We start from the raw sequence: 20,619 nt of genomic DNA, 5'->3' as shown, positions 1-20,619 counted from the left end.
ATAAGGCAGTGTCCTCAGCTACTTTGGCTAGATGGGTTAAATGGATTATGGAAGAGGCTGGTATTGATATCTCTTCCTTTGGAGCTCATTCGGTGAGGGGTGCTATGGCATCAAAGGCGGCTTTCCTTGGGGGAGATTTGGAGCAGATTTTAAAAGCAGCTGACTGGTCCAGGGAATCTACTTTTAACTTTCTATCAAACGGATTGATCATGTGGTTTTTAATGTGATGCAAGGGCTCTGCACTTGCATAATATGAGCCCCCTTGTTTTGCCATAGAATACCTAATCCCCCGCACTATCGCGAGTGGGGGGGGTTAGATTCTATTAAAGACAAGGAGGCGAGTATTATCCCACCCACCCGGTGCTAATATTTGCTAATTTTTTCAGCTTCGGGTTGAGGAGCTTAAGAAAGGTCAACTGGTGAAACATTTCTGGAGTCTGCGCCTGGAGGAATTGGCTGAACAGTTCTTCGTTTGGATTGTGGACCTCTTTTGTTTCGCTTTCTAGGGCGTCATGTTGCAGCTTCAGAAGAGGATTTGTGATTAGAGGAAAGGACATTTATGGGGGTGGGTTCATCCCGATTGGTTCATGGGCTGGTGCTTATCCCCATCTTGGACTGCGTTCCTGCACTAATGTGCTTATGAGTTTGTGTTTTTTCTGTACTAAAAGAAAAGTTATTGTTTTACAAAAACAAATTCTCTGCTGCTATTTGGTCAGTAGTAAAGATTGTTTGGCATAATACTCGCCTCCTTATCTTTAATAGAATCTAAACCCCCACTCACTACGGTGCTGCGGATTAGGTATTGTTTTTCTAAGTGGTCCCAGATAACATTATGGGAGCAGGCTCAATGGCCACAAATAGGGGTCGTTGCACAAGAAACTTTGGAAAAGGGTAAACCAATTATTGATTTTTAAGCACGTTCGCCCTTTAAAACAGGGATTAAAAAGGTAACACTTCACCTGGTTGCGGGAGATAAGGAGATGGTAGCCTACAGTATCCAGTGCTTATAGCTCTGCCATATTTTCAGGGGAGGCTTTGTCACGCTCTCGTTACACTGGCCAAACATCTAACGGGAAGCATTTCAGATGCAGGCTGGGAAGTGAGATGAAGGAGTACAGCACTGGCCATGTGGGAATCTAGCAGCACACACACTTCGCAACGTTACACAGCGACAAGACTGTTTGTCAAGATCATGGAAATGAGGCTTGAAAGGGTACTGATGATTTTGTTAATTTTAGCGTGATCACCTAAAAACCTTTATAAATAGAATGTTTGTCTTCCCGTTATGCCGCTTTATATTTACAGCCACTTTTTAATAGTGAGGAGAAGGCACATTGCATCCCTTTGAGCGCCACTAATGAGGGGCGGGGAGCGTTCCTGTCTAGCCTCTATGGCGCACCTGCTTCACGTTGACGGATAATCAACGCATGCTCAAGTGTAGCAAGAAGTAGAATTCGTTGGAACTCTTCTAGAAACGCACTTTCATTTCACTATTCGCGTCGATCCAAGTTCGTCATTCCACTCACCACAAACTAAAAGTGAGAACTATGACGATTCCCGCTCACCAACCGTGCTGCGGCCGAGGACCAGGCCATTTCCTGTCAGGCCCTGCAAGTCGCTTCCTGTTGTGTCGCAGTTGCCAATGCGTGGTCTCTGCGTTTCCATGGCTACGCGAGGCTGCTGCACGCAGATTCCTAGTTGGTTATGTGGACTAGATAAAAAGCAACGCTTGAAACCCCAAGCTGTGTTGGAAATGGAAAAAAAGGAATGTCATTGGTTTGGAGGCGGCTTGGGAATAGGCGTGTGTGATGGGGCGGAGCAAAAGGGGGAAGAGGGGGGAGTAAAAAGTGTACGAAAAAATTACCGTTGACAGTTGAAATGTGACCAACATGACAATACAGTAGAGTACGATTCTTGCTCCATTTTCCATAAACTGAATGGAAGCCTACCCATTACCAACACGTGGATTAATGTAAGCCTAAACGAATGTCTCTTCATTTTAGAAAGAAACAGTGGAAGAACAGTTTTTAGTCTTGGTGTCATACAGCAAAAGCATGCTCTTTTATGAACTCCTCCCATTTTTGATTGCTCACTATTGGCACCTGTTAAGGCACAATGGCCGCTGCTAGTCATTCACTGCTGCGATATCTGCAGCCATATACACTTGTATGCACTTTTTTTACGTGCTTAAAAAAAAAAACACACCCAGAGCAGAGCTCTTTTGCGCTCGTATTGTCTGACCGCAAATAAAAGCGGATCGCGGCAAATGCAGTGTTTAAAGTGGCTAAGCAAGGGCATGGGATGTTTTGTTTTCCCTGTGACCGGATCCATTGTGGGAGCAGATTATTTTAGTAAATCTTTCACAATAGACTATGTTAAATTAAAAGCTCAAGAGATGTTATGCCAGTGAATTGTCGTTTGCTCCTGGCAGCAAACTCATTTCAATTTTACATTCAACTGAGTAATTGTTGGCTATTAGCCTCATTGGTACATTATGTTCATGATTGTGTTGGCATGCGCAAACTGGAACTCGAATACTGCTCAATGGCACTTTCCTGTGTCAAGAACTGTTGCAGCCGCTGATGGAAACCTGTATATGCCAGAACCTTCTAAATGGAAATTATTTAAGGATGCAAGAAGATGTTATGAAAGGCGAGTTTGGTAAGCCCCTGTGGCACGAGTATGGGGGTGGGGGGGCATGTGATCTTTTCCATGGTCTTCTGCATGGATGACTGGCATAGCTCTCAACTCACACGCTTTTGGCGGGTGTCACCCGCCTTGTAAACAGCTGACTCACCCGCCAAGCCTCCAGCACGCCCATTCATTTCAATGGGCCTCTCACCCGCCAAAAACAAAATCGGGTGTTTTCACCCGCCTTTGTGATACAAATGGTTGAGAGCTATGTGTATTTGTAGAGCCCTTTTGCCAAATCACTGACAGTAAAATGAATTAAATCATAACCAACGGTACTAAAATTACAGTAAAAGCGGTACGGATAATGAATGACAACAGAGTTATGCATGGATAAGAGACTGAAGCAAATTAGCTTTTAGTAGACTCTGCAAGACATGAAGGAAGAGGTGGAGGAAGAGTGTTCCAGTGTTAAGGAGCAAGAAGTGAAAAAGAACAGCAGCAGGAGAGGTACAGGAGGGCTTTGGTACAGAGAGAAGGAAGAAAGACAGCGTAAAGAGTCCTAGTGGAGGTATACAAGGAAACTAAGGAACAGAGATGGGGAGCAGCAAGACCGTGCAAAGATTTGAAGACAAAACGGAGAAAAGGTAAAGATCGAAAGAGAAGAGAGGCAGAGATAAGAGAAGGAGTAACAGGAGAACGAGGGAGCAAAGAAGGAAGACAAATAGCTAAATTAAAGATAGACCGCATGGGGACTAGATGAGAAGGAAGGCCAAGAAGGAGAGCAGACAGTAATTAAGAAAGAGAGAAAACTGAAGAATAGATCAAGAGCTTTGTGGCCTGAAAGGAAAGAAGCAGATGGGTACGCAAATGTTATAAAGATGATAGCGAGCTGAATGGGCAGTGAAAGAGATTTTATGAGGAAAGGAGTGAGATGGGTCAAGGATGACCCCAAGCTTACAGGCAAAGGGGGAGAAGGAAAGGGGGAAAGTAGATGCCAGAGGAGGGTGCATGTGAAGAAGGGGATACAGTGGGGAAAAAAAGGACCTCTGTGTTAGGGTTAAGATGAAGAAAGCGAAAAGCCATCCATGCCTTGACGGCAGAGAGGCAGTAGGAGACACTGGTGTGAAGAGAAGAGGAGGAAAAGAAGATTTGCGTGTCATCTGTATAGAAATGGTGTGAAAGATTGCAAGAACTGATCAGTGTAGAGAGAGAACTTGTGTACAGTGAGAAAAAGAGAGCCGAGGCCAGACCCCTGCGTAGCTCCAAAAAGAAATGGGACGAGAAGAAGAACGCTGACCAGCCCAGGAGACAGTAGGAGCGTTTGGAAAGATTGGACTCAAACCATTTAAGTGAACCCATAGACTTGGGCCCTTTAAGACGAGGTAGCAATACTTCGAGTAAATTCTGCATCCCCATCCATCTCGAACATCAATAATCAAAACCGACTCAGGAAGTTGGCAAAACTTTGTTCCGTTTTATTTTCAATTATCTAAAACAGTGAGGTTACAACGGACATCATCCGACGTTCGCTCGAGCTCTCAATACATTTCAGAAAAAACATAACTTTTATAGTCAAAATTCATCATCATTTAACATCACATTACGTGGCAAACTATGAAAATCTAATTGGAGGTTTGGTAGGTTTGGGGGGAGGTCAGGGCTGGGGGTATAGGGGAGTGCAGGGAAAATGGGCAGGAGACACTGCTGATTTGTCCCCGCAGCCTGTTGAGGCAAGAGAAGAGAAGTAGCGATGTGAAGGCCAGGATGACGCGGCTGAGCGGCAAAGACAGGGCGTCAAGAGGTGAGCAGGGCAGGGAATGGTCCGCGGCATGGGTTAGGTTGGGGGTTAGGTGCGGGTGTAAAAGGTGGGGTGGAGGGAGGACAGGGGTGTGACGGCAGGGGCCCTGGTGAGGGTGGAAGGGAGAGGTGTAGCTTCAGTGGAAGTAAACAGAGATAAGGTACTGGATACTGTGGGGCAGGTAGTGGCGGAAGTGCATTCTGAGGGTGTGGGAGAGAGTGCATCAAAGGCAAAAAAGCTACCCTACATGGATATTACGCAGCCGTTGGGCGCACATTTGATGATGGCTACAAAGGAAAAAATGTGGGCCGGGAGAGTTTGTAGGTGTGTTCAAGCTTTTACACAGGGAAGTGAGAGCTAAGGAGGGGTCTAAATGAGAGGAGCAGGAGCTGGCGGCAAGGCCGCAGTTGCTGATACGATTGAAAACTGGATGTCTGCATTTTTAATATACGCTAGCGTCCGCTGTGAGAAGTACCCTGAGAGGTGTGTAGCGTTGTTTAAGTACATCGATGTGATTAGGAAAGCTTTTACAAGTTTCTGAGGTTTTGTTTGGGTGAGGTAAGATTAGGAATTCAGGCAAGCATGGGGGAGGACAAACGGGCAGTGTGTAGGGAGATTGATATGAACCTCTGGTTGCAGTGGATGGTGCCCAAATACCCAGTCCCCACACTTCATACAGTGAGTGGCGCAGGTGCACAGGTCGACACCCTTTTACGCAATGTCTTGCTAATAGAGAGCGAAGGTCCGGGGCGAGGAGTTGTGGGGAAAAGTCCAATACTCCAGTTAAGCTAGATGTGTTGGAGGAGTGGTTCTGTTTTGACCCAGATAGTGAGGGGGGTCTGGATTTTGGGAGGGCTTTAAGTTGGGGTGCCAGGGTCCGCGGATTTGGCGCAGAATCAAAGTCTTAACGGGTGCAACTGCAGGTGGTAAGGGCGAACCTGCAGAAGGAAGTGGCTGAAGAAAGGGTGGCAGGGCCGTTACGGATTTGCCGTGTGGTGTCCCTCTTAGGGGTTGAACCTAAAAAAGTGGCTGGTGAGTTTAGGTTGATTGACCACTTATCGTGGACTCAGGGCATGTCTATGAATGATTTCATTGCTCCAGTGTAACGCTCACCTGGTATCCACGGGGACGTCACTCAGCCTGTTCTGACCTCTTACGACCTCAAACCCTTCCCTGGAGGCTATTCGACTGGAGACTGGGCCTTCTTTTCTTGGACAGTGTGCTCTCCGTCCTGCTTTTAGCGCAGGGGCGCGTTGATTGATGCAGGCTCACTGCTGCCTAGTTACTTCACTGGCAAGAGTCCGACAGGTAAGTATAATGAGTCTTTTGAACAGTTCTCCAACTCCGTTCCTTTCCTTCCTTAGATGATGGCCGGCATCCGGGGATGGTGGCGTACTGCTGACATGAGTAGCGCTGAAGGTGAGTGAGAGCGTGATGCGCGATGCACCCCTTCTGTATTTGTATCGAACAGAGTTCTTTTTCTGGGTCTTTTAGGTGCCGCAAGGTTCTCAGTGTGGATGCTGGTTATGAAGAACAAATGCGGTGGGTAAGGGCCGTATGCGGCGCCTCTAGAGGTTTCCACGCTAACCTGGAGTGTCTTTTCCCTCTCGCAGATGGATGAGACGTTCCGGAGACAGAGTTCCCCCAGAGCGGCTAGGATTCAGGTAAGCGTTTGAAGCTCGTACAGTATTTAAAAATAAGCGAAGATTTGCAGAATGCTTACTAATGCCTTTTTTCTGTTCTTTTCCCTTTTTCTTAGGAAGCGGCGTGCCGGGATGGGAATGACACCGCCGAAGATGCCTGCAGAACAGAAGGAGCGATGAATGATGGGCAGAAGCACCCCAAGGTAAGGCTGTTCCCAACGGTGTTCTTGCAGGAGCTGAGCGCAGAAGAAAGATGCAGGCCTACTGGAGACCGATCCGAACACAGCGAGTGTCACGCTGCAGGTGCAGAAAACGCAAAGCATGTTTCTCAGCCTGGGTGTGGCTTAAATAGTCTCTGGGTATCCCAGGTGTCTCTGGGCTGAACCACACCGAAAAGACTAGACTGCACATGTAGTTCTGGGAACCGAAATATGTGGGGGCATCCATCTTGTCCCCATCAATGCACTACCAGTCCAATCCCCAGTGTTATCCTATGGGAGTGAGTGAGTCTGGTGCCACAAGCGCCAAGTCTGACTCCAAGTGGGTCTTTGGAGGGATGGAGAGGCCCTTGAGGGCCATGTAGGTGATAATGGCCTGGCTCCAGCCTGACATCTTGGAGGGCTGGGGACAGGAGGGGCAGGAATCATGACACCCAGAAGAATGCAGGGTGTCCTACGCAATTGTGGATCAGACAGTGGGGTTGTTGAGTAAAAAAGTGTGTAGTGCCTTTCTGGCCAAGTGTGACATCGAGTCTGCCTTTCGGTTGCCGCTTGTGCATCCAGAGGATTTCTTGGATGCTGGGGATGCAGTTTGAGGATAAAATGTACGTGGACAAAGCATTACCGATGGGCTGTGCAGTGTCATGTGCATTGTTTGAGCATTTTAGCTGCTTTCTGCAGTGGGGTTTCCCTTACAGTTCTGGGTTTGGGGGAGTTTTGCACTATTTGGATTATTTCTTGTTCATCAGTGGGGCGCGAGAAGAGGAGGAGTGCCATTGAATGCTGGAGGCCTTTCAAACATTGATACTCGAGTTGGCAGTACCATTGGCGGAGGATAAAAAGGACGGGCCGGCGGTGGATCTGACTTTTCTAGGAATTGAGCTAGATTCAATGACTATGACCTCACACTTGCATGACGGCAAGGTGAGCAAGCTGGTAAAGCTGCTGGAGCAGGCAGTAGCGGCGCATAAGAGGACGCTGGTGGACATGCATAGACTGGTGGGGCATCTCAATTGTGCACGTCAGGTTGTGGCTCCGGGTCGCACTTTTTATAGGAATATAGCCCGGTCTATGGCAGGGGCGAGACATCCGCATCACAGGTTACAGGAGTTGCCAGGGAAGATTGTCGGGTATGGTTGAGATTTCTGGAGAAGTTCAACTTACAGCCTGATTCATGGAATTATTTGCGTGAAAAATGCAGATTTGCACGCCTTTCTGCACGAAAATCCCTGTTTGAAGTATGGGGATTTTCGGGCAGAAAGGCGCACAAATCTGCATTTTTCACGCACATAATTCCATGAATCAGGCAGTTAGTGTCTATGTGGCTGCAAGGGGACCCAGTCGTTTGGAAGGTGCATGTTTTCACTGATGCGGACGCTGGAGGTTTTGGTATGTACTGGAGGAGCAGATGGTAAGCAGAGAGGTGGCCTGAGCAGTGGAAGAGAGGTGGGAGGAGCACAGCTTTCATGGATTTTTTCACGTTGCTAGTGGCGTTGGAATTGTGTGGCAGAGAGTTGCGGAATAAAGTTAATTTTAATGTGGATAATGAGGTTGTGGTTAACATTGCGAACAAGCAATCCGGCAGGGACCAGAGGGTGCACCGGCTCTCGAGGCAATTTGTGTTGAGGTGTCTGAAATGAAATGTGGTTTTTAGGGCAACGCACATGCCGGAAAAAGATAACGACATCCCGGATACATTATCTCGCTTTCAGTGGCAGAGATTCTCTTGGCTGGGATCGGAAGTGGAAGATGGAGGGGCACCGGATCACTGATGAGCTGTGGTGGCTAGGAGATTGAGAACACCGCACTTAGAGGGTTCAGTGGCCCCACCATCGTGGACAGCATACAGGAGAGCATGATTGAGAGGGGGTGCGCGCAGCTGAAAAGGGAGAAAGGATGCAGAGGAGAAAGGGGGGATGTGATCAACTTTATACTGGGCTGTGTGGGGAGAGGTTGGCCTAAGACAACGATAGCGGGGAACCGGACGGGCATTGCTTTTAATGGAAAGTGGTTCTTGTGCTTTCAGCATAGTGGGGAAGAAATGGCACGCAAAATGTTGGAAGGATGGGCAAGGGAAAATGGGCAAGTAAGGGACAGCGAGAGACCTGTGTCGGCGGGGCTGTTGGGTAGGTTGTGCCAGGTTCTTGAGGGCATATGTTGGTCACCATAGGAAAAGGACATGTTTTCAGCATGCTTTATGCAGTTGTTTTTTGGGGCGTTCCAGGTTTCAGAGTTGGTACTGAAGGTGGGGAGCTGAAGGGAAGGCCTGATGTGGAAGTCTGTCTGAAGATAGCATGGATATCAGAATTTGTAAATCAAAGACGGATTAGTTGGGTAAGGGGCTTTGAGTGCATCTAGACGGGGAAGTAGGGAGTTGTGTCCAGTGAGGGCGGGTTTAGTATGGTAGAGGAGATGTATGGGGTGGGAGGGTTTGGTTTTTCAGCATGAGTACGGGGAGGGGGTTACGGCTGCACAGGTTTTCGGGGTAATGAGGAGGGCTCTGCCAGTTTTGGCCGAGAAAGTGGAGGATTTTGGGACACATTCTTTCAGGGTGTGGGCGGCGTCCGAAGGGAGCAGGCTGGGTTTGTCTGAGGAGAATGTGAAGAGCTTGTGGCGCTGGAGATCAGCAAAATAAAAAGGGTACATCAGCGACCTGGGCGAGAGGAGCCTTTAGGCAGTGAGGGGCGAGGATGGTAGGGGATTTTCAGAAATAAGGCTCATTGTCTTTTCGTTTTTCAGATACGACTCGAAAGAGCACTGAAGTGCCTCAGATATGGATATGCAGACACTCCATAATGAAATGGGCAGAGAAAGCTGCAGCAAAAATGATTTTTGGTACCCAGTTGTGGTGTAGTTATGAGTTGGCTTTGTTGAGATGGTCTGGGGGGCTCAGGTGGGACCAACTGTTGCCTATGCTGGGGGGTATGAGAGAGCTCTATGGGGTACCAGCGGCGCTGGTGTTACATGCAGGGGAGAATGATTTAGTTAAGGAGACAGGTGTGGCGCTGTTAAAGAAAATGAAGAGGAACCTCATTTAGTTGAGAGAGATTTGGCCAGTGGTTTTGTTCTGGAATGAGTTGACGCCAAGAAGGGTATGGAGGGGAGCTGTAAAGGAGGGGGCGGTGGAGCGGACGAGGAAGAAGACCAACATTTAGATGTTGAAGTTTTGCAGGTCTTGTAGGGTGCAGACGCTTGCACATCCAGACATCAAATAAGAGGTTTTCGATTTATACCAGGAGAATGGAGTTAATTTGTCAGTTATGGGGAAATCAGTACTATTTGTGTTACGCTCACCTGGTATCCACAGGGACGCCACCCAGCCGGGTTACTCGCTGGTATGCTTCTCAGCTTTGCCCTGATGTGGTCTGCGGGGAAGGTTCTGCCTTGTGGTAGAATTAGGGGTGCTCTCCGTCCTGCCTTCTTTGCAGGGGCGCGTTGTCTTTCATGGGCGAGTGCGGTCCAGTTACTTCACTGACGCCGGCCCGTTTGATATTGTTCAGGTAGGTCTTATTGCTGTTCTTTAGTTTTGTTGCTATCCTGCCTGCCTTTCTTTGTTTAAAATGTCTTTTTTTTTCTGCCTTGGGTATGCGGAGCTTCAGCGTGGCGAAATGGCTTCGTTGAGCCCCGCTGGTAAATGATGGCGCATTAAGAGCGCTATGCTGCGGTAAGTAAGCGCTGTGCGCAGCGCTGCAAAGTCTTGCTTTTGCTAACCTGTGTTTTCCTTCCTTGTAGGTCGCAGTGTTCTTCAGCGTGAGTGGAATGTCCGGAGTGGTGCCAGCCGAGAGGCGACCAGCCAGGTAAGCCTTTTGAGCAGTTTGTAATTTGTAAATGTCTCTACTGCTTTCTTTAATGTTGCCTCTATCTTCCTCTTTCAGGTCGTTCTGTCCTAGAGGCGTGCAGATTCGAGGAAGCTGTTCTCAGTAGCTACAAGTGTTTAAAGATGAAGACTGCAGGTAAGATGCTGCTGCTAAAGATGTTCCTTTTGTCTCCCTGCAGGTTCTGCTTCTCTGAGGTTCGAGGGAATAGCTGGACACGGGGAGCGTCACGTTGCAAGCTGCAAAGTAACGCGAAGCGTGTTGGCTTGCTCGGGTGTTGTTTAAATAGCCCCAACAAAATAGTCCAGGTAAAGTAGTCCCTAGGCTACCACACCCAAAACACTAGACCGCATAGCTTGGTTCTTAGGAACCAAGCTATGTGGATGCCTCCATGTTGGCTGACAATACAATAAAGTATTTCCCAAGCACATTGTTTTTTCATGGTGTATGAGCGTGGCGCCATAGGCGCCAGGACTGGCCCCATGAGGGCTTTTGAAGAGGATGCCAGGCTCTTGAGGCCCGAGTCCTGACTCCACCTGGCCAATGGGTTTGCCAGAGGGGGTTTTGGGCGAGGGTCGTGACAGCACTCCCCCCTAAGGCCCCTCCCATGGTGTTCCTTCCGTCTGTCCCAGGTTTTGTTGGGAAGTTACGATGGAATTTCCTGATCAGACGTGGTGCGTGGATATTCTCACTGGGCTCCCAGGATCTATCTTGTGGTCCAAATCCTTTCCAATCGACGAGATGATATAGCTTGGTCCTAGAGTATTTAGAGTCCAAGATATCTTGGACTTCAAATTCTGGTTTAACCGTCAACAAGTATGGGCTTAGGTGGTGTCCCAATCCGTGTGCCGGGTTGCATTGGTTTCAGGAGGGACACATGGAATACCGGGTGGATGTGTAGATCAGGTGTAAATCCAGTTTCACGGCTGCTGGGTTGATAATTGCCTTAATTGTATAGGGTCCTAAGAATCTGGGATGAAAGGTCTGGGTTCCCTTGTGTCAGATATCCTGAAGCACGGTTCCGTGTTGACCCGTCGTGAAGAATAAATTTCTTCCTACCAATGTGATTCTCAGGAGTACGAAAGGACAGGCTGAGAAACTAATTGATCGGAAGATGGTGTAGAGTCGTTGGGATCGGTAGAGTTGAGCGGACCGCAAACTTCACGATAGATGGAGAATCCAGGTTCCTTTCAACGACTGCAGAATATTACACTGATTAACAATCAAATACACCCCTTTCTGGATAAACGTTTAACAAATAATTAACAGACTAACCTGCAGAAAACGGGTTTTAACCAGAAGTGTTTCATGCAAGAATGTCCTCAATACTGGGGAAATCTGGAGACCATAAGAAGAGAAAATACAATCAGTACCAGATAGTGAGTTTGTAGAGAATGGTAAGGAAAGTTAAGTTTCTTACCCTGGTTTCCCTGGAAGTGGTCGTCTCTGGCAAATCTCCTTCTCCTTTTCTGTACGAACTGTGTGATGGTATCTGCCCCCCTGTCCGACGAACCAAATAATCCAATGGTGCAAGGAAGTCACTAGTCCAGCAACAACCTATTCCCGCCGGCACGAGGACGCCTAAAAGGTGCTCAGGAAGTCTCTAGTCCAGCACCTAGCCTATTCCCGCCGGAACGAGGACGCCTACAGCACCCTGGAGGAAAGGACAGGGAAGGAATAGGAGGGGAAGAGGAAGGAAGGAAAGAAAGAAGGTAAGAGGTCTCCCAACCTTCAAGGTCCAAAATCAACTTAACCAAACCACTAGGCAAGAATAACCAAAAAACAATCCGAGGTCAAAATACTAGAACAGGTAAGGGCAATCCGTGAGCATATCCAATAAACGTAATCCGAGATCAAAACACACCAAAAATTTCCAAGCGAGAAGAGCCGCTGTCAATATGGGATCAGAAGCAGCGAGAAGTGGGCGCCGGATCATTAAATACCTGAACTACCGGCAACAAGATGGTCACGTGACCCAGTACGTTTTCTGTCACGTGGAAGACGCCGCGCCCACTGACGTAACCTCCATGGTAACTTCCACGTGAGGCGTCGGGAACTACGTTCCCGACGAAAATGTCTACCGCGAGTAGAGCGTGGATAATGCAAGCCCGCCTCCTGTCTGATGTTCGAACGCGACAGGCGCTCTTGGCTACGAGAAGACAAGAGAACCGAAGGGGTATCACAAGACCTGAAGCGTTTTCTGACACCTTGATGGGTACGAATTTAGCGGCTAACCAAACTTTGCCTCCTACTTGATAATGAGGGGCCTTTTTCCGGTGTTGGTCGGCGAATCTCTTGTTTTTCTTTGGCATGAATAAGGTGTTCCTTTGCCCTTTTGAAAGCCTGAGTAATGGTTGTGTGTAGAGTCTTTACCGCTGGCATTTCCAAACTGGATGGAAAGTCTAGTTCAGAGGTACGTGGATGTCTGCCATAAAGGGTATAGAAGGGCGTTTGTCCTGTGCTTGAATGCAAAAAAGGAACAAGTTACTTACCTGTAACTGTTGTTCTCCAGCATGGGTCTGGCATGGATTCACATGCTCATGAATATTCTCCAGCATGGGGTCTGGCATGGATTCACATGCTCATGAATATTCCCCGTCGTCAGGCTGGGAATCCTCTGTAAAGAAAAAAATCAGTATCAGTTTCGTTTCTGATCTGTCTTTCTTAGTAGTAACCAATCACTGATCTCTGGGTCATACTGCCCCCAGCCAATGACTGCCCTCTCCCTAAGCCCCGCCTCTGGCAGCCATCCTCGGATTTTTACAGCACGCTCAAGTGTTCGGAGTCATCGTGTTCAGCTCTCGAGTTTTTTTGCTGCGTTTGCACACTTTTCAGGAGATTTCTCATTTTTTCAGTTTAATCGAGCCTCAAGCTCCACCGTTTCCACTTCCAACAACGGGGACCCGTTTCGGAATTCTTCTACGCCCCTCAAAGGTGAAGTTTTCATCGAGTTGACACTTCTTGGAGGATTCCGGAAGATCTGCGGCCTACCTCAACGGACATGGCCCAGGACAAGGGAAGCTCGACGCCCGGATCCAAGCTGTTCAGGTGCTGCCCTGGATGCGTATTACAGAACGTTTTCAAGGAGGACGATCATTTGCGATGTCTCTACTGCCTTCATGAGGACAAGACGCACGTGGAGAAAAACTGTGCGTTCTGCAAGAACCTTTCGGAACGGATCAAACAAGATAGTTGTTCCCGCCTCGCCGCCTGGCTGGAGAAGGGCACAGCAGGTGAGAAGGCGAAGAAGAAGTCTGAGCGGGCTTCTAAGTCCTGTGAGGGCGCGCCGGCGACGGGGGCCCAACAGAAGGCCAAGCACTGCAAGTCCGCAGGCACCGGGAGCACCGAAAGGTCGGGCTCTTCGGCTGCCAAGCAGGGCGCTACTTCCCCGGCATGTTTGACCACGAGCCAGCGCTCTGGTTCGAGGAAGAGGAAGTCCGAGATCCCGGGTAGGACACTGGAGCAGACCCGGTCGATCTCGAAGGGGGAGCGAGGCGCTGACCCTCCCCTCAAGGCGAAGGCCCAGGACGCACCTAAGGTGGTGAGGGCTTTGATCCACCCGGCAAAGGCCTTTACCGAAGTGGTCGCTGTGACCCTGGCGAAGCCGGCTGAGACTACGCCTGTGGAAGCGCCCTCTGGGACCAGAGTATCCCTGCCACCGCAGAGGGAATCCTCTTTCCAGCCCACCATTAAGACCCCCGTGAAGTCCCCGGTGGAAAAAGAGGGGGGGGGCGGTGGCCATTACAGACTCAGAATCAGCCTCTGAGGAAGAACTGGTGGAAACCGAGAAGGGCCTCAACGAAAGGTCCATAGGTCTCAACGAGAGGTCCATAGGCCTCAACAAGAGATCCATAGGCCTCAACGAGAGGTTCGAGAAGGTTCGATCCCAGGGGACGGTCCCTGCTGACGTGATCGAAGAAAGCGACGATGACGACGAACAGGGCCCAGTGGAGCGGCCATCCCGTCCGCGGCAGCCATTGCCCGAGCCCCAGGATAGCTTGGCGGCCATTTTGTTGGCAATCCAATCCTTATGTACTGAGATAAGGACGAGTTTACCACGGACCCTGATGGAGGATCCTGAGCCAGGACTGTCGGGAAGCCCCCCGAACAAGCGGAGGAGAGTCCATCCCGCTCCGCCCTTCGTGCCCACAAGGCCCTACAGATTCTTCAGGAAGGCGAGGTGGTGTCGGATCACGCCATAATGGTGGCAACGGACATTGCCGATACCGGATTTCGCCAGATGGGCAACAGGATTTGCCTACGACGACAAGGGTGGCTCAAGGCGACGGACTTCCGCCAGGACGTTCAGACCAGAGTGTTGGATATGCCGTTCGACGGCAGCAACCTTTTGGGAAGACTGTGGATGAGTCGCTCCAGGCCATCAAGACCGACTCCGAGACGGCCCGGGCCCTAGGGGTACTTCAACAACGACGGCCCTTTCGGAGCTCCTGAGGCAGACAGGGTGCTGCCAAGGGATCCAGCGATGGCTCTTCTACATACCGCCAGGCGGCCCGCTCCTCGTCCCAGGAGGCCTACAGGAGGTGGCGGCAAGCAAGGAGGAACCCGCTGCCGTCGTCATCAAGGAGGCCAAGGCGGCATAGCCGCGATTATGCATAACAATTCTCCAGCATAGGGTCTGGCATGGATTCACATGCTCATGAATATTCCCCGTCGTCAGGCTGGGAATCCTCGGTAAAGAAAAAAAAACAGTATCAGTTTCGTTTCTGATCTGTCTTTCTTAGTAGTAACTAATCACTGATCTCTGGGTCATACTGCCCCCAGCCAATGATTGCCCTCTCCCTAAGCCCCGCCTCTGGCAGCCATCCTCAGATTTGGTAGCACGCCAAGTGGCAGTATGACCAAGTGAAGAGCCGCAGAGGGATAGGCGGGAGGGTTCGCATGTGAATCCATGCCAGACCCATGCTGGAGAACAACAGTTACAGGTAAGTAACTTGTTCCTTCTCCAGCCTAGGGTCTGGCATGGATTCACATGCTCATGAATAAAAGAATACATAGCAGTATACACATGCACAACCACGGGAGGTGGCAACAGGCTCAACATTAAGCAATACAACTACTCAACATTAAGCATCTCTTACCTCCTCACCAGGCTCACCTTCAGCGAACAGGTTGCGCAGCACTGCTTGGCCGACCCTGGACTCCTCCCTGGAGTCCCGATCGACGCAGTAGAATCTTTTGAAGGTGTGCGTCGACCTCCACGTAGCAGCCCTGCAGATGTCCAGCAGGGGCACACCAGACAGGAACGCCGTGGTAGCAGCGATCGCTCTGGTCGAATGGGCTCTCGGACGGCCGGGCAGCGGTCGGTTTGCCAACCGGTGAGAATGCATGATGCAGCCGGAGAGCCATCTGGAAAGGGAAGTCTCCCCCCCCTTCTTTTTCTGCCGGGGTCTTCACGGGGGTCTTAACGATGGGCTGGAAAGAGGATTCCCTCTGCGGTGGCAGGGATACTCTGGGCCCAGAGGCCGTCTCCACTGGCGTAGTCTCGCCCGGCTTCGCCAGAGCCGCAGCGACCACTTTGATAGAGGCCTTTGCCGGCTGGATCAAAGCCCTCACCATCTTAGGTGCGTCCTGGGCCTTCGCCTTGGGGGGAGGGTCAGCGCCTCGCTCCCCCTCGGGTCCCTTCGAGATCAACCCGGGCCGCTCCAGCAGCTTACCCGGGTTCTCGGACTTCCTCTTCCCCAAACCAGAGCGCTGGCTCGTGGTTGAACGTGCCGGGGAAGTCGTGTCCTGCCTGGCAGCCGAAGAGCCCGACCTTTCGGAGCTCCCGGTGCCCGCGGACTCGCGGTGCTTGGCCTTCTGTTGGGCCCCCGTCACCGGGGCGCCCTCACAGGACTTAGAAGCCCGCTCAGACTTTTTCTTCGCCTTCTCGCCTGCTGTGCCCTTCCCAGCCAGGCGGCGAGGCGGGAACGACGATCTTGCTTGGTCCATTCCGAAAGGTTCTTGCAGAACGCACAGTCCTTCTCCACGTGCGTCTTGTCCTCATGAAGGCAGTAGAGACATCGCGAATGCTCGTCCTCCTTGAAAACATTTTGTAATCCGCATCCAGGGCAGCACCTGAACAGCCTGGATCCGGGCGTCAAGCTTCCCTTGTCCTGGGCCATGTCCGTTGAGGTAGGCCGCAGATCTTCCGGAATCCTCCAAGAAGCATAAACTCGACGAAAACTTCACCTTTGAGGGGCGTAGAAGAATTCCGAAACGAGTCCCCATTATCGGAAGTAGAAACGGTGGAGCTTAAGGCTTGATTAAACCGAAAAAATGAGAAAATCTCCTGAAAAAAATGCGAAAACGCAGCAAAAACTCGAGAGCTAAAGCACGAGGACTCCCAACACTTGAACGTGCGGTAAAAATCTGAGGAGGCTGCCAGAGGCGGGGCTTAGGGAGAGGGCAGTCATTGGCTGGGGGCAGTATGACCCAGAGATCAGTGATTGGTTACTACTAAGAAAGACAGATCAGAAACGAAACTGATACTGATTTTTTTCTTTACCGAGGATTCCCAGCCTGACGACGAGGAATATTCATGAGCATGTGAATCCATGCCAGACCCCATGCTGGAGAATTGTTATATGCATATTCGGCTATCCATAGTAGGTCTTTCCAATTCCTTTGTTCGTGGTGCAGCATGCACCGTGAATATTGCTCGAGTGTCTGATTGGTTCTCTCGGTTTGGCCGCCCGTTTGGGGATGGTGACTGGTAGATAGCCGAACGTCGATCAGCTCCATTGCACAACATTTTTTCCAGAAGTTTGAAACAAACTGGCTGCCTCGATCGGAGACCAGAACCGAAGGGAACTCATTTAGCTTAACCATGCCCTCCAGGAACACTTTTGCTAAAGTGGCTGCGTCTGGGAGGCATTTGAGAGGAATAAAATGGGCCATCTTCGAGAAGAAGTACACAACTACAAGGACGGTGTTGAACCCTTGGCTTGGAGGTAGATCAGTGATGAAGTCAAGGGAAAGAGTGTGCCATGGAACTGGAGGAATGTCGAATGGTTATAGGAGACCAGATGGTTTTTGTTTCTGTGATTTATTTTGTGCGCAGACACTGCAGGACTGAATATACTGAATGATGTCCTTAAGCCAGGTAGGCCACCAAAAGTTCACTTTCACCTTAGCTAGGGTTTTGGCGACCCCAGGATGCCCTTCGATCAGTGAATCGTGATAGTTTGAAATAATATGCTGTTGTAATTCCTTCTTGGGTACATATAGGCGATCCCTAAAAAAGGGTAGATGGTCCTTGATGGTATATTGTTCTCCTTGAGTTTGCCATGCGAGGTAGGCATCAGGATTCATTGTCCGTTGGATTTCTTTTCGTAGTTCTCCTTGTGTTAAGGCTGTCGTGATACCCAAGAGTGTCTTCAGGTATAATAGGTACAGGGTCTGGAGTTATATACACTATTTCATCTATGCCCATGTGAGATAAGGCATCCGCTTTTCCGTTTCTGACTCCTGGTCGAAATGTGATTACATAATCATTCAGCGAAGAAAAGGGCCCACCGTAATTGGCGCGAGGACTGGGCCCTGGCTGTTTTGAGATATTGCAGGTTTCGGTGGTCTGTGATGACTGTAATGGTGTGTCTGGCCCCCAGAAGGTAGTGCCTCCGGGCTTTAAAGGCGGATTTAATAGCCAGGAGTTGCTCGTCTGTGATGGCATAATTAATCTCTGGAGGTGAGAACTTTTTCGACCAGAAGGCCACAGGATGTAGCTGCCCGGTTTCCGGGTCTCTCTGTGAAAGGACAGCCCCCATTGCGAGACTGGACGCATCAGTTTTACCGACATAAGGGAGGTCTGGACGAGGATGTCGCAGGATTGTAGCAGAGGTAAACCTTTGTTTATGTTCCTGAAAGGCTTCTTTTGCTTCTTCGGTCCAAGCAAACTTTTAATCATTTTTTCGTAATAGTACTGTGATTGGGTGCACAACCTGAGAGAAGTCTGGGATGAACCGGCGGTAGAAGTTCGCAAAGCCCAGCATGCTTTGTACCCCTTTCAGAGACGTCAGTGAAGGCCATTTCAGAATGGCATCTACCTTGTGCACGTCCATTCTGATGCCTCCTGGAGTAAGGATAAAACCAAGAAATTCTACTTCGGTGACGTGAAAAAAAGCATTTTTCAAGCTTTGCAAACAAGCGATGTTGACGGAGCTTGGTGAGGACTGAACGAACGTGCCTGACATGATCTTGTTTCGAGGCCGAGTATACTAAGATGCCATCTATGTACACTAAGGCACACACATCAATTAATTCCCTTAAGACGTCATTCATGAAATATTGGAATGCCGCAGGAGCGTTGCATAACCCAAAGGGCATGACTTGATATTCAAACAAGCCATACTTAGTACAGAAGGCGGTTTTCCATTCATCTCCTTTTCTGACTCGGACCAGGTGGTACGCTCCTCGAAGGTCCAATTTGGTATAAATCTGGGCATCTTTAACTTGGTCTAGCATCTCAGGGATAAGTGGCAAGGGGTAGCGGTTCTTCACGGTGATCTGGTTCAATGCGCGGTAGTCGATACAGGTTCTCAAGTCTCCTTCCTTTTTTGGTACGAAGAACAAAGGACTGGCTGCCGGGGACTTCGAAGGACGGATACATCCGTTTGCAAGGTACTGGTCTAAATAGGATTTCAAATGAAGGTTTTCTGGTTCTGTGAGAGCGTAGATCCTGCCGCAAGGGATTTGTGCACCAGGAAAACATCCTGGAAATCATGGTATTCACTTGGCAAGGTATTAGTTGCTCCCAGGGTTGATACTGTCGCTCCGGGAGTCATGGGGATACAGACGTCGGGTTTCTCCACTTGGTAATAGCAGGCAGGGGAGCAGTCACCGGGGAAGGTTAATTTTCGTGCCCGCCACTGCATCAAAGGGTTGTGAGCAACCAACCATGGCATCCCTAGTATTAGCCTGAACTGAGGTGCCTTGATGAGATCGAATGAAATAAGACTCCCGATGTCCGTCCTGGCACAGCAAGGTTACCCTGGCTGTGCACTGGGTTACTGGTCTGGAAGAGATTTCTGTTCCATCCACGGTGGTTACCTTGTCCATAGTTGGCTTAGAACACAAAGGAAGCCCCATCTCTGCTGCCAGTTCTTGAACAATATAATTTCCAACTGATCCACTATCGATGTATGCTTCAACGGCATGCATTCTTGACGACTATTGGTGGTTAATTAAGATCACTGGTATTGCAAAGTGCGAGGTCAGCAACTCTTCTCACTCAACAAACTGACCTCTACGTTTGTCGAGCTTGGTAGTTTTCCGATTCCTTAGCTTCATCCTTCTCTGTGGCCCGACTGTTCTTCTTGGGGGTTTTACTGGACAGTCCTTCAGGAAATGTCCTGGTTTCCCACAATACAAACAAAGCTATCGTTGTCTTCTTTTGTCCCGCTCTTGTTTTGTTAATGGAGGCCGTATCCCTCCAATCTGCATGGGTTCTACAGCATTTTCAGGTACACGGGGTGTGTTTTCCCTTGGTCGAACATACACGGTCTGAGGGTCTGTCTTAGACCGGTCTGCCTTTCGGTCCTGCAACCGGTGGTCTAGCTGCACGACCAGATTTATGAATTCTGCACAGCCTCTGGGTGGATCAACCACCTGGGCTAAGACGTCCTTTAATTCGCCTCGTAAGCCTCGATAGAATAACGTGGTTCATTTGTTTTCTGGCCACGTAGCTTCGGCAACCAGTCTGTTGAAGGTAGCAATGTACGTTAACAAGTCCCGATTCCCCTGTCGGAGGGACAAGAGTTCATTGTCTACTGCTTGTTCCTGGGTATGGCGAGCAAAAAGTGTTTCCATTTCTCTCTGGAACCCCCCAAACTCATGTAATAGAGGATCATCATGGGTTACCAACAGCACCGACCAATCTGCTGCACTACCACTCAGGTATGATAAGACAAAAGCTACCCGATCTTAGTAGTTTGGAAATGCTCCAGGCCTACAAAGAAAATGAAGGCAGCACTGATTGATGAATGCCGCATACTTCTATGGGTCGCCTGAGAACCTTGCTGGTGGTGCCAGGGGCACTGTTCCAGGTAACGTGATCTGTACCGAGTGGGTGGTATGGCAGGGTTTTGCATCGTTGGATTGCTTCCAGGTAGAGGCGTCTGTCCTGCCTGTGATTGCAAGTATTGCCTGCTAATCTCTTTAGTGCGTTCTTTGGTCACTATTAGGTCTCTACGGAGGGCATTAGTCTCTTGTCGGGCAGAATGAACCTCAGCAAGAAGCTCTCCTAGTAATTGGGCCAATTGGTCCATTTCTGATGTCTCCATGGTGCCCAGGTGGATTTGTTATGGTAGGCTTCGCGTTCTGTTACGCTCACCTGGTACACACAGGGACGCCACCCAGCCGGGTTACTCGCTGGTATGCTTCTCAGCTTTTCCCTGATGTGGTCTGCAGGGAAGGTTCTGCCTTGTGGTAGAATTAGGCGTGCTCTCCGTCCTGCCTTCTTTGCAGGGGCGCATTGTCTTTCATGGGCGAGTGCGGTCCAGTTACTTCACTGA

General features: G+C 49.7%; 1 protein-coding gene across 4 annotated transcripts in view; it reads right to left on the bottom strand.

Annotated features, from left to right (window-relative positions):
- The window catches only part of LOC138492065 (PH and SEC7 domain-containing protein 1-like), a 1,158,039-nt gene that overhangs the window by 1,014,852 nt on the left and 122,568 nt on the right, over nt 1-20,619 (bottom strand). Inside the window, exon 1 of one of the 4 annotated variants that reach the window (XM_069619021.1) lies at nt 1,527-1,605. The exons of the other annotated variants lie outside the window; for them this stretch is intronic. The gene's annotated coding sequence lies outside the window, so the exon portion shown is untranslated. Of the gene's footprint in view, nt 1-1,526; nt 1,606-20,619 lie in introns of those variants that run through there. 4 annotated transcript variants of the gene reach the window in all.

This window comes from Ambystoma mexicanum, chromosome 10, assembly GCF_040938575.1.
Source record: "Ambystoma mexicanum isolate Mex_15411 chromosome 10, UKY_AmexF1_1, whole genome shotgun sequence".
Taxonomy (NCBI): Eukaryota; Metazoa; Chordata; class Amphibia; order Caudata; family Ambystomatidae; genus Ambystoma; species Ambystoma mexicanum.
This window is presented reverse-complemented; position numbering and strand designations above follow the sequence as displayed.